We start from the raw sequence: 11,730 nt of genomic DNA on the forward strand, positions 1-11,730 counted from the left end.
ACAGCTTTGTTTAAACATGGTTTAGAAAAAGTGAATAGGCCCTCTCTAGTCATACTAGAATCTGAGTCTATCACAATGAAGTTGAATGTTGGAACATGCAGGACAGACACAAAGTAGTACTGTGCACAGTGCATAGTTAAGCTATGGAATTCACTTCCAGAAGATATAGTGAGATGGCCAACAACTTGGGTGGCTTTAAAAGATTAGACAAATTCATGGAGGATAAAGCTATCAATGGCTACTGGCCACAATGGCTACGTTCTACCTCCACTGTCAGAAGAGAAATATGCCTCTGAGTTCCATGTGTGGGGGAGCGCAAGTGGGGAGAAAGCTGTGATGCTGAGGTCCTGCTTGTGGGTTTTCCATAGCCATCTGGTTGGCCACTGTAAGAACAAGAAGCTGTCCTAGAACAGCCTTTGGCCTGGTTCAGCAGGCTCTCCTTATGTTATTCAGTCCTGGCTCTAGATTTTCAGGGGCTCTACATAGGATTTCTGTTGGTTCTGTTGGTTACTGCCAACACCAAGTGCATGGATATGAGGGAGTGAAGTAGCCACCAGGATCTGCCTTGTGCTTGCTTGCAGTACCTGGTACTGACTGGGTCAGGAGCAGAGCAGCTGCTCTGTTCCAGGTCCATTACAGCGCTGTGCCACCCAGGGCGGCAGACAACAGTACTAAAAACACTTTAAAACATCATAAAAACTGACATTAAAATACATTAAAAGAAAACATCTTTAAAAACATTTTTTTAAACAAGCTTTGAAGATATCTTAAAAAAGAAAAAAGGTTTACAAACATTAAAAAGCAATTCCAACACAGATACATCCCGCCCTTCCTCCCTGTGTGCCTATAAGCAGGAAGGAGAGACCAAAGCAGTGCTGCCAGTGGGGAGCCAAGTGACTGTGGGCATTGGTGGGCAGGCTAGGCATCAGCTTTGATAGCCCTCCTCGGGTATGCTAACCGCAACAAATGCCCAACTATGCCTGCTGCTGAACATGAGCCTGCACTTATTCTTAGAGATAATACCAGGTTCCTCCGTTTCCCATCTCTGTTGCTGTCAACATTGGAATTTTGCACACACACCTCAAGCAAATGATTTCCAGCTGGTATTGATAAGTGAGGCTAATTGGTGTTATCAAAAAAGCAAACAGGGCGTACCTGTGGAATCTTGTACTAGCTTACAGTTTAGCTTTGCTGTAGGTTATTAATTAATTGAGCAGTAGAGTTTGTGCGACACTGACTTTTCATGGATAAAGTTTTAAAGTGGATCAAGTTTTCACTGTCTTTTACCTGAAACAAAAGCTAATTGTCAGCCAGACAACCATTCTTGTACAAACCTATGAAAATAAATACTTTGGGTTGTATCCAGCTATCTGTGTCCACTAGCACAAGGGCTGTTTCTCAATGTTGTGCAAGAAAGCAAGCCAATGCAACAGGTGCACCTGTGGAAACACGTGCAATAGTGGAAACACGTGCAATGAGTTTCTTACGGCAATGTTGAGCAACACTGTACATACCAATACTACACTATCTATACCAGTTTCTCTGGCAAGACAAGTGATTGTCCTCATGTACATTGTAAATTGCAAAAATGCATCTTCAGTTGACCGAAAGGCCTCTTCGTCAATGCCTTGATTCTGCTGAGCAGGGCCGGTTCTAAAGGGCGGCCAGGTGGGGCACTGGCCCGAGGGCCCCTGGAGCTACAGGGGCCCCTCCACTCACCTTCCGTGGTCCGTGGCAACAGCTGCGGATCACGGGGCAGGAGCTTCTGCCTGCCCACCATTCCCTCGCCCCACCTACCTGTCTCCTGCCATTTACGTTGATTTCTCTCAGTTTCTCATTTTTTCAATTTAAGTCTAGTTTCCAATCTTAAGTTAAGCTCATGAAAATTCATCAGCATTTTAGTGCACATTTCTAATATTCACATTCCAGTATGCAATTCCGCTTAATGTACTACACATGTTTGCAAAGCAAGTTTCCCTAATATAATGCACTTTTGTAGGTTATTTTTACTAATATACATTTACATGCACACTTTGCGCTAGTACAGCCTTTCCCAACCAGTGTGCCTCCAGATGTTGTTGGACCACAACTCCCATCAGCCTCAGCCAGCATTGCCAATGGTCAGGAAAGATGGGAATTGTGGTCCAACAACATCTGGTGGCCCACTAGTTGGGAAAGGCTGCGCTAGTATATGCATTTATGTATACATTATTTGGCTGGTGAACTGCTTTGCTAAATTCGGAGAAGTGTGAATTTCGAAGGATGGCTGTGTTTTGGTTCCCATTTTGTTTCAGAAACTGTGAATCAGATAAGTTCACCTTGAAATGTGAACTGAATCAAATTTCTCACTCATCCCTAACTTCAGCAGACCCAGCCTTTTTCTTTTGAGCTTGAATCCCTCCCTGGTTTTCTCTCTCCTCCGATCCATCTTCCTCATGACCTTCCTTACTCATTCCTAAACTAATCTCCCTCCATCTATTCTAATCCCTCCAACGTCTGCACTTCCTTTCCCTCCAAACCATTTTCACTTCTCCACTTCTAACTCGCTTTTTCCCTTTACAACTTCCCTTAGTCCTTCTCACGCCACAGTCTGCTCCATGCTCCTTCCTGACAGCCCCTTGCACAACAACATTGGCCAAAACTGCAGGCCAGCAGTCAGTTGCACAAGCACACATTCAGTCACGAAATGGTGTCCTCCTCTGTACGCTTGTTGTGTGCTTGAGCAACTGGGAGCTGGCCTGCACTCTTGGCCAATCACATTGTGCAAAAGAAAATAAAGGGATCTGGTCCTGGGGCAAGTTAGACATTTAGTTATCGTGCAACCCCTTTACAGAATTTTTCATCTTTTAATTCTGTTGGTAATAGTAAACAGTCTTGAGACTTAATAATTTATTATTATTTACTTATTGAATTTATATCCTGCCCTTCCTCTCAAAGGAGCTCAGGGTAGCAAACACATCAACTTTTTAACAATAGGGATGGAAGGATCTGCCAATTTCTATTCTCTTAGTTTATCATTTTTCCAGTCTTAAATTCGATTCTCCATAGTTTTCTGCAGCAATTAGCATTTTTTAAAAACATCCCCATGAAAATTCTTTAGTATTGTAATGTGAATTTCTCCTAATAAACACATTTTTATATGCAGTTGTGACTAATGTTCACATTTTGGCAAGCAATTTCTGCTCATATAATGCATTTTTCTATGTTTTCCCCCCACTAATTTATTCATTTTTATGCACACTTTTCTGTAATGCATGCATTTTTGTAAACATTCTTTGGTTGGAGATCTGCATTGCAAAATTTGGACAAGTGCGAATTTCAAAGGTTGGCTGTGTTTTGGTTATCATATTGTTTTGGAAAGTGTGAATTTGATACAAGTTGATTTTAAATGTGAGCTGAATCTAATTTCTCCCCCATCCCTAAACAACAACGCAATCTAAAATCAACTACAGATAAAAACACTCTAAAAATAGTTACAGATAGAAACATTATTCCATCCAGTGCTCTCCAGTTGCTAGGAACAATTTCCTTCAGCTGTCAAATGCCTGGGTAAGCACAGGGATGTTTTTTAATTCCTCCTGAAAGTCGATAACGAGGGAGACATACCACTTGCACAAGGATTAGTGCATAAGGATTATTGATTTGGCCCAGAGGGTGGGAAAACATTAAGGAGGGGGCTGTACTTGTGAGTTTCAGTTCAGAAACAGAAAGAGCTGCAGAAGAAAGGAACTTTTAATGCCATGGAGCAAGAATTAGGCCCTTGTCACCTTGAATTAGGTAATAAGGTTGTAATTAATATGTGTAGGAGGGAATGGAAAAGTAATTTCCTTTTAGTGGCTTTATGTATTTGTATCCATCTTGTATTTTATTTAGGGCTTTAAGGTTTTTGTCTATAGGAACAAGGGATGGGGGAGAATATCTGCTAAATTGGACTTAGTACCAGATTCTGACTGAATTCGACAGTCCTCTATCTTTTTGGACCGGCACTGATTTCTTGCGGTGGGCCACAGCTGTAATTGGCACAGATTTTTTCCCAATTTTTTCCTGATTTTACGTAATTATCTTTGTGATTTCATCTAAGTTGATGCATTCATAACAGTGTGTAGGTGTGATAAATAGGAAAAAAATAAACCACATGGAACACTGTGATCATTTACATAGGCATTGATGTTAAAAAAAATTGTGCAACAACAACAAAAACAGTAGATCAAATTGGCAAGTGCCAAAGCAAGGAGGAACAAAAAAAGGGCAGATCAGGATGGAACAATGGACTACAAGCGAATTGGAACTAGGCAGTGAACCCCATCCCTAATGGGAACCCCTGATCTTCCTATATTGGACCTTTATGCAAGCATCTCGTGCACTGGTGCCTTGTTGGGTGCATAGAGCTTTGGGAATTACTATATTTTTAATATATATGTTATATTCTGCTGCCCTGGGCTCCTGCTGGGAGGAAGGGTGGGATATAAATCAAATCATCATCATCATCATCATCATCTGTTGGGATATGTTGTATTATTACTATTTTTGCTACCTGATTTAAACATTGCAAATTATTACAAAATTGTAATTGTGTTTGCAGTATTTATAAAATTGCCTCATAGAATCAAAGAGATTGGTGCACTAGCGCAACAGGAATTTCCCCCTCTCTTATTCCTGTGTGTGCTGTGCGCCATCCCCAGATTTGCTCCAGAGGGTTGGGGGAACCCCCAGAACAGATTTAGAGGGGGTGAGGGGGGAGGAAGGATGCTCCATTGTACAAGGAGAAATATTTGTGCTGCTGATGGAACTAGCAACTTTTTGTTACATTGAATACAACACAAAGAAAACAAACAAGTGCCTCTTCAAAAAGAAAAAAAATCCCCGTGATCTAAAAAAGAGACTAGCAATCCATATGCTAGCTTAATTTGTAAGTCAGTTTTGGTGAGTTGGCACGCATACTTTTGCAGCCTTGCATAAAAATGTTTAGGATCATGGAATGCTGCAATTATTGTGATCTCATTTTCTCTTTCTGCAATCTTGCTACTGAGATGGTTATGAATGTCTTCCAGGTCCCACAGATTCATTGCTGACACCTCACAATCACTAGCATCCAGGACCAAATGGAACCCTCAAATCTGAAGGGCTCAAAAGACTATTCAATCCAATCTGCCTCATGGCTTTGCTAACCTCCCTTTCCACTCTTGTGAGTGTGGGGATCAGGTGAATGGTCAGCCAATCTGCGCCTCCCAGAGACTCAAATGGACTTGCCCTTTATGCCATCACATTCAGATCATCAATGTAAGAACAAGGGAGAGTGGATGGGGAAACTGGATAAATATGCAAAGCATTAACATGATGACAAAGAATAAGAGGCAAGATATTACTTACAAAAACTGCCTTCAGGTCTCCCAGTAGTTTTACAAGCACTATGGCCTGATTTGCACTATATATTTAATGCAGTATCATATCACTTGAAACAGTCAAGGCTTCCCCCAAAGAATCCTGGGTACTGTAGTTTTGTAAGAGTTCTGAGAGTCATTAGGAGAGTCTAACCAGTGTAGGACTCTAAACCAGTCTAGGAATTATAGCTTTGTTTGATTGTTAATGGCTTAAAAATCCCAGGGAACTTCGGGAATTGTAGCTCTGCGATGGAAGTAGGGTTCTCCTAATAATTCTCAGCATCCTTCACAAAACAATTCCCAGGATTCTTTGGGGGATGCCATGATGGTTTAATGTGATACTGCTTTAAATGGGTAGTGCAGAAGGAGTTTATGCCTATGTGCATGTAAATCCTCCTCTCTCCCACATTGCATATGTGGTGGTATTTCTAGTAGCTCTGACCCCCTAGGCATGTCACTTGTATCACTGCAGTGATGTAATGTTCAGTGAAAGGAAAGGGCCGTAGTGGTAGCGGATTGGCTTTACATGCAGAAGATCTTAGGTTCAATCCCTCATATCTCCAATCAGGGCTGGGAATGACCTCAACCTGAAACCCTGGAGAGCCTCTGCCAGTCAGTGCAGACAGTACTGAGCTAGATGGACTAAGGCAGGAGTGGGGGGACCTCCTTGTACCTCGTAGGTCAACACTGATGCCATTATGACATCATGGACTTAATTCTGGGGTGGTGGAGGAAAAGAAAGGTTTTCAACACATGTTGAAAGCATAACAGGGTTTGGTTTACCTCTAGGGGAAGAAAATCCCATTGCACTGATGGCTAAAAGTGTTGAATCACAGCGTGCTTTACTGCAGGGGCATGTAGCACCATCAGAAAACGTTCATCCTCAGGTCATTGTGACTGGGGTGGAAAATTCCTATGTTTCCTTCTTGTTCCGATGTTCCTGTTCATGGGTGTTTGCAGTTATAGCACATAGCCAATTAGATAAGCTATGCCATGCGATTTACTTGAGAGGGAACAGCTGCAGAGCAACAAATAAGAGAGTCCTTCATCCTGCAATTTTTATCAGATGGCCCCCATGCAATAAAAGAAGGGAGGTTGACACACCATTTTTGATGAGAATGCCATAAGTCAGGGGTGGGTAACCTGTAGCTCTCCAGAGGTTGTTGGACTGCTAAGTCCCATCAGTCCCAACCAGCATGGGTAATGGTCAGGGATGATGGGAGCTGGAATCCAGCAACCCCTGCAGGTTCTGTATCCTGGCTGAAGGATGAGATTATTATTATTATTATTATTATTATTAATTAAATTTATATACCGCCCCATAGCCGAAGCTCTCTGGGTGGTTCACAACAGATAAACATCAAACATAGAGTTAAAATCACAATTAAAACCACAAATCAGGGGTTAAAAATACATTAATTAAACAGAGATTAAAACATAATGAAACACATATTAAATGCAGGTAAATACTAAAATGTAAAAATACTAAGATGTTAAAATATTAACTGTTAAAATGTTCAAATGTTAATTATTAAAATGTTAAAATGCCTGGGAGGAGAGGAAGGTTTTGACCTGGCGCCGAAATGATAATAATGTTGGTGCCATGCGTACCTCATCAGGAAGAGTATTCCATAGTTCGGGGGCCACCACTGAGAAGGCCCTTTTTCTTGTTGTTACCTTCTGGGCTTCTCTCTGAGTAGACACCCGGAGGAGGGCCTTTGATGTTGAGCGCAGTGAACGGGTGGGTTCATATCGGGAGAGGCGTTCCGTCAAGTATTGTGGCCCCATGCCATACAAGGCTTTATAGGTTAAAACCAGCACCTTGAATCGAGCCCAGAAACATATGGGCAACCAGTGCAAGCGGGCCAGAATCGGTGTTATATGTTCGGACCGCCTGGTCCCAGTTATCAATCTGGCCGCCGCATTTTGTACGAGCTGCAGTTTCCGAGCCGTTTTCAAGGGCAGCCCCACGTAGAGTGCATTGCAGTACTCTAATTTGGAGGTTACTAGAGCATGGACAACTGACGCAAGGTTTTCCCTGTCTAGATAGTGACGTAGCTGGGCCATCAGCCGAAGCTGATAGAAGGCATTCCGTGCCACTGAGGCTACCTGAGCCTCTAGTGACAGGGATGGTTCTAAAAGAACTCCCAGACTACGAACCTGCTCCTTCAGGGGGAGTGCAACCCCATCCAGGACAGGTGGAACATTCCCCAACTGGTCAGGGGAACCACCTACTAACAGCATCTCAGTCTTGTCTGGATTGAGTTTCAATTTATTTGCTCTCATCCAGTCCATTACCGCCGTCAGGCATCAGTTCAGCACCTTGACAGCTTCACCTGATGAAGAAGAAAAGGAGAAGTAGAGTTGCGTGTCATCAGCATACTGGTGATAACGCACTCCAAAACTCCTGATGACGGCACCCAGCGGCTTCATATAGATATTAAAGAGCATGGGGGACAGAACTGACCCCTGCGGAACTCCATATTGTAGAACCCAGGGTGTCGAGCAGTGCTCCCCAAGCACTACCTTCTGGAGACGACCTGCCAAGTAGGAGCAGAACCACTGCCAGGCAGTACCTCCAACTCCCAGATCCGCAAGTCTTTCCAGAAGAATACCATGGTATCGAAAGCCGCTGAGAGATCAAGGAGAATCAACAGAGTTACACTCCCCCTGTCTTTCTCCCGACAAAGGTCATCATATAGGGCGACCAAGGCCGTCTCAGTGCCGAAACCGGGCCTGAAACCTGATTGAAATGGATCCAGATAATCGGTCTCATCCAAGAGTGTCTGGAGTTGGTCCGCAACCACTCTTTCTAGGACCTTGCCCAGGAATGGGACATTTGCTACCGGCCTATAGCACCACTCTAACGCACACTGCAGAACATTTTATTTATTATTACATTTATAACCCACCTTTCCTCCAAGGAGCTCAGAGTGATTCTCTTCTGTATTTTTGTCCTCACAACCCTGTGAAACAGGTTAAGCTGAGAGACAGTGACGGATCCAAGGTCACCCAGTGAGGCTGAGCGGGGATTTGGACCCTGGTCTCCCAAGTTCTAGACCAACACTCTGACCACTATATCACACTGGCTTTCCGAATGTTTTGGAGTACCTTTTCCATCTAGTTGGCTAATTTTAGCACTGGATAGAAAGGGTGGAGTGCAGGCCTGATTCTCTTGCAGCAGTCAGGCAGTCCCAGGGCTCTCCTGCTTCTGCCCATGGATGTCGCACTCACTGACACCCATGCCACCAGTTGGCCATTAGAAGATCTACTATAAGAATAGAAGACCATAAGAAGAGCCTGCTGCATCAGGCCAGAGGCCCAACTAGTGGGAAGCCAACAAGTAGGATCTGAGTGCAACAGCTTTCTCCCCTCCTGCTGTTTCTAGCAACTGGTACTCAGAAGCATATAGCCTCTGACCATGGAGGCAGAGCATAGTCATCATGGCTAGTAGCCACTGATAGCCTTTTCCTTGTATTTGTCTAATCCTCTTTTAAAGTCATCCAAGTTGGTGGCCTTCACTGCCTCTTCTGGGAGTGAATCAGGCCTGTAGCTGGTGTGTGTGTCAAATGGGGCACTGCCCCCCTAAGCTGCACTCCTCACCAGATATTTTTAGGGAAATTGTCTTTTTTTAATGTCCTAATACTATTTTTGTCTTCACCCTGTTCACCATTAATTTAGATCCCTTTTTTTGACAAATTCGTAATACTTTTGTTTCACATGTAACATATGCACCATAGTGTCATCCAAATTGACCAAATTTAATTCTGATCCTTTTTGTTCCATTTCCCTCCACATCCTGATTGATCCCATCCTTTTATAGTCATTAGTCAGTTGTTTATTTTTTTTCCAATTTACCTTTCTGTTGCAATGTAGTCTTTTTCTTATAAGTGGATTCATTTATGCAAATTCCCCTAATCACCACCTTCTTAGCTTCCCATCTGATTTCAGCACTCATTTCCTCTCCCATATTCTCCTTAAAATAGTTTTCCAGTGCCACTCTTATTGTCTCCCTATTTTGCTTTGAAGCTAGCAATGCTGGGTTAAGCCCCCAAGTGAGACCCTTTGCCTTAGGACTCAACTGTTCTAAGTACAGACTTACTGGGACATGATCTGTAACCTTTTTCTCTCTTATCTCCATTTTTTAAACCTGTGGCAACAGAGCATCCAATATCATAAATGCATCCAATCTTGAGAATGAACCATGAACTCTAGTGTAAAAAGAATGACTGAAGTCCCCAAGGGTGCAACTCAGACCAAGTCTCTCTAAGCCCTCCTGTGTGCATGAGAGCTATCAAGCTTTTCACTGAATTATGTTACTTCAACAAACATCTTGCACCCTATACCCTGAAGATTTAGATATGCATTTCCCCACAGAATCAAATTTGCTTTCATTATTTTTTTGGTTTAACCAGTAATTTATGAGAAACGTTTAATTGTCCCATATTAGGGGCATAGAAATTGGCAGATGTGACTACAGAACTTTCCAGAAAACCTTTGATAAAAACAAACCTCCCTTGTTCATCTGTTAGACTGTGCTGGGGCACAAAATCCAAATCATCATGCAAGAAAACTGCCACTTCCCTTGCCTTGCTGATCCCTTTAGCTATGAATTTATGCTGGATCGTCACCTTGTAGTGGTGAGTGGGCTTGTGTGTTCCAATGAACCCTATGAGTGATGCCGTCGGGAGTCATGTACTCCCAGCAGGGTCACCCATGGCAGTAAGGTCAAGGGAGAGGAACCAGACAAAGAACGATCCAAGAAAGTCCTCAACGGCAGAACAGGCGGAGGATAACAATGTGTACATTACAACTGCTGTGGAGGCAGATGAAGGCTGCAGCAGATAAAAGACTTCCAGTCGTCATTGTATCCATGGCATTGGATCAAAGCCTTTTTCTGTCAAGACTGTGTGTTGATCGTCATGTGCCGATCTCCCCACATAAAACAAATTCACGCATAGGCGTCTTCCAAGCAAAGACCTTATCTTGGAAGACAATCTTACTCGGCCACGAGTGATTGCCAATGAATGAATGAAATTTATGTTTCCACTTATTACTATTTAAAAGTCCATCAGTTAACTTCGCACTATGAGTTCTTGAAGCATCAACACTTTGGGTTGTAAATCCCTTGTCAGCCTATACAGTTGGTTATGTTTTATTATGTTACTATTATGTTACAAGCTTTAATCTGGCATCCATTTTCTCAGGTTCCATCCGCATTCCACCTTCTCTTCCTCTCCCAGTTTTTACTTTGAAATTCCTACCACCCCTTTCACTCCTCGCTGCTCCTGTAACCTTTGAATCCCCCCTGCCAACTCCCCTGGCCACCACACCTCCATCACTGAGTTATAGCCATTTTACAGGTGTATATGTTGAAAATATAAACACAAATTAAAATAAAAATCCCCCCTCTTATCAGCAATTATCTCACACACCGCATTGTGAATACCTCTCAATCAAGGCCCCACACAACTCAACAATCCCACTGAACAAAATTCAGATGAAAATGAAGAAATTTTATGAAAATGCTGCCATATTACTTCATAAGGCAGCCATGCAGAATAAGATGCCCTCCCAGCCTTATTTTCCCCGTCTTGTCTCATAGCCCAACAGTCTGTATAGCCCAACAGAAGTTACAAACCTAAAGGTTGATTATTCCAAAACAAAGTGTGATTTGCTTACAGTTATAAAACTATACAGCACAATGCAGCAAGTCCTCCCACAGCTCTAGTTCCATGCATCTATGTGTCCCTGTTTTGCGGCCTATTGCCGAAATAAACACAGACACCGTTCATTGGGTAAATCATGGGCCACTTTATTAAAAACAGAGTCAATTATAACCAATGAACCTGCAGAGGGACCATACAGTGCGGGGGAATTCAGCTGATCCAGGCGAAGCCTGCTTGCAGCTATAGGGCAACCAAACCTTGCCAGAGCCTGGGGCTGCCCTATGCCAGGCCCCAGCTCCGGCCACACCCTGAAGATGTGTAGGGGGTCCAACCCGCATCACCGCCCCCCGAAGCCGTGAAACTCCGAGCGGATGAGGCACGTTGGCCCCAAAAGTGGCCCGTGTTCTGCCTCCCCGGGCCGTATAGCCCAGAGCTGCAGGCCCCCGGACCGCCAATCACCCCCAAAGGTGCCTAAAGGTGTCACCTAGCTGCCCTATCCCTTTTAACCTTTCCCCCGTGCTTCCTTGCCCAGTGACCATTAAACTATTCAGCCAAAATGAACCAATTAGCCTATTAGCCCCCACAGGCACCCGTGCTAACCCTTGACTCTCCCCTGCAACCACAGTGTGGAGTAGGCAAAAGAAACCCACCAGCAAAGCGAGGCAGGCAGGCCAAAAATT

Source organism: Rhineura floridana, chromosome 1 (assembly GCF_030035675.1).
Source record: "Rhineura floridana isolate rRhiFlo1 chromosome 1, rRhiFlo1.hap2, whole genome shotgun sequence".
NCBI classification, from domain to species: domain Eukaryota; kingdom Metazoa; phylum Chordata; class Lepidosauria; order Squamata; family Rhineuridae; genus Rhineura; species Rhineura floridana.